Genomic DNA, 3,139 nt, shown 5'->3' on the forward strand with positions numbered 1-3,139 from the left:
GCCACCTGCCCATCAAGGGTGGCATGCTAGCTCATGGGTGCAGCAAAAAGGATAATGGCGATGCTTTTAGTGAACACCTTTATTCACAAAGCTTTCTCTTTAAATGAGAGGGGTCTGCTGCAGTTATGTTCTGCCGTGTTACAAATGACTCCAAAATTATTGGTTTAAACCACAATATTTTATTTATTTGTTTACAGTTTATGTTTGAATCCATTTGTTCAATGAGATTCTTCCCCTCCCCACCCACAAATACAGACTCTCAATTTTATTGATCACCTTTAGAGGAAGCTAGAACCAGCTAGCTAATTTAAAATGTGATTAATAGACAGAATTAAGAACTTATCCTATCTTTCCCATATTATCTGAATTTCAGTGTAACTCAGTATTTGATGGGGGAAATGTTTTTTCTACAGAAAAAAAAAAAAAAAACAAACCCCAGCTAATAAAGAAGGAAAAAGAAAAAGTTATCATCATATGTATCCTCTAATTAACTGATTCTAGGGTAGTGACCATCAATATCTGGTAATGTCATAATTAAACATTATATATCTCCTGATACACGTGTGTGGCTCCATCCATGAAGCTATCTTGCCAACAAACACCACACATATAAATAAACAAAGCCCTGAATCTGCTCCAGACTTTAGATCTAACTATAATTTCACAGGAAACATAAGAGACAGTGGAATATGTTTTCTTAAAAAAAAGGGATGCAGTCAGCAACACAGACTGTGGGAAACTTAGGAGGTAAAAAAAAAAAAGTTTCTTCACTTAAAAAACAAATTACAAGATTCTCAGTGGGCGAGAGGGGCAGGTGGGGCAGGCAGGGCAGCTGCCGCTGCTGTGGCCCAAGAGCGGGCCATGGAGAAGCTGCTGTGGGTCCTGAGCGTCCAGAACAACAAGGAGCAGGGCCTGACCATGCAGGTCCTTGATGCCTTATCCCTTAGTTTCAACACCAGGCTGAAGTGGTTTGAGATATGCGTCGTCAGTGGCATCTTCTCCATCCTTGGAGGTGGATTGCTGTGGCTCCCTGGAGGCATCAAGCTTTTTGAAGTGTTTTATATCTTTGGATATACTGCTGCCTTAGCCAGTACATGCTTTTTAATGGGACCCATGAAACAACTGAAGAAAATTTTTGAAACAAAGAGACTGCTTTCAACAATTGTTATACTTTTGTGTTTGGTGCTTATGCTGTGCACTGCTTTTTGGTGGCATAAGAAGGGGCTGGCTATATTATTCTGCATATTGCAGTTCCTGTTGACGACCTGGTATAGTCTTAGTCTGCCATACATCCCATATGCAAGAGTTGCGGTAATTAAGTGCTGTTCTTCTCTCCAGAGCTGAAAGCTCTTTGGTAAGAAGGAAACTTTGAAAAGACCATTTGAAAGTTGATGTTCTGGTTTTTTGTTTTTTTTTTTTTTTGATGTTTTCCTTTTGGTGAAGTGCTCTTTTCCTGACCCAGTATTCACTCCAGAACAACTGCACTGACCATCTAAGACCATTTTGTATACTGATAAAAACTACATGCTGACTAAACTGTTAAATGCTTGTGACAGTAAATTCATTATGTGTCATTAATCTACTCTTCAGAGACAAGGAGATTTTAATCATTGCCAATTATAAATGATTTTTGGCCAGTTTTAAAATCTTTTCTAAACAGCATTTGGGATGTGAATATTTAAGGATAAGCCTATGCTGCAAGATATATTCAGCTTTTTTGGTGGTTTTTAAGTGTCTACATTTTAAAAACACCTTTTTAAAATAAAAACTTTAAATGTGAAAGTTTTTGCTTTAAGCTAAAGATTGCTTTATTATATGTAATAAAAAATAATATATAAATCTTCATAATTTTGAAATAAACTCACACTTGGGAAAAACAAAGAGCAAATTACAAGATAAAAACAGAGAGAAAGAAGGGCAACAGAGAGAAAGGAGAGAGAGACTTAAACACTTACTGAAGAATTGCAGTATCTTATTTAGATACTGACCCAAACAACTGCCTGCTGCTGCTAAGTTGCTTCAGTCGTGTCCGACTCTGTGTGACCCCATGGACTGGAGCCTACCGGGCTCCTCCGTCCATGGGATTTTCCAGGTAAGAGTACTGCGAACTGCAAAAAAAAGGAAAAAAGGAAGACAAATGAAGGCCATGGAGAAAGAGTGAACACTGACTGGATATATATAAATCCAATACATATATATTTGAGAATATAAAAGGATTATTTTTAATGTTTTTAGGTGTGGTACTACCATTGTGATTATGTATATATTTTTAAAAGAGTCCCTTTCTTTTAGAGATACATAGTAACATATGTGTAGATGAACTGATGTATTCTCCAGGATTTCTTCAAAATAATCACAGGCGGAGCAAAATTGGCAGTTTATTTATACCTGATGAAGCTAGGCAATAGGTACACTGGGAAATTTATACTATTCACTCTATTTATATGTGTTTGGAAAATCCCATAGTATTTGTTTTTAATTAATGGAAATCACTAAAAGAAATGAAACATCATAACTTCCAGACCAGTATAGGGTGATGGGAGGACAAGAGGACCAGGAGAAAAATAGCCCAGAAAACCATACCCATCTAATAGAGGTAGGAAAGAAGGAAAACAAAAACAGTTGCCCAAACAGTAGTATCCCAGCAAATGAAAGCTCTCTAGTAAGCCTTACTTAGCCATGCTTAGACTCCAGAAATCTCACCTCCGAAGTGAAAGTGCTTTTTTGAACTAGGATACTGGGTTCTAATCCTGATCCTCCCTGTTACAGCCATGATGTTCTCTGGGCTAAAGTGTGCAGGATCCTCAGGCTGTATAAGACCCCAGACATCCTTTGGCTATTGGCAGCTTTGTGACAGCTGGCTGGGACTAGAGATTCAATTTGTGCCACAAAGCTAGCAAAGCCAACTGGGTCACCTGAGGAAGTAATCTGAGCTCTAACCTGGTGAGCTAACTTTCAGCCTGTCCCCTGCTGCTGTGGCTCTTCAGGCAGAGCCTAAAGTTCTGCTACCTAACAGCCAGTCCCAAGACACTATTCCAAGAGCATCATCTCTTACAGACTTTTAAAATATGATTTGGCAAGATTCTAGTACAGGTGATTTGCAGCCTATTTGAATGAAAATATATGTCAAAAGACGGGG

The 3,139-nt window shown here is 38.3% G+C and overlaps 1 pseudogene; it reads left to right on the top strand.

Annotated features, from left to right (window-relative positions):
* Positions 862-1,344, top strand: LOC102178755 (annotated as a pseudogene).

This window comes from Capra hircus, chromosome 17, assembly GCF_001704415.2.
Source record: "Capra hircus breed San Clemente chromosome 17, ASM170441v1, whole genome shotgun sequence".
Classification (NCBI taxonomy): domain Eukaryota; kingdom Metazoa; phylum Chordata; class Mammalia; order Artiodactyla; family Bovidae; genus Capra; species Capra hircus.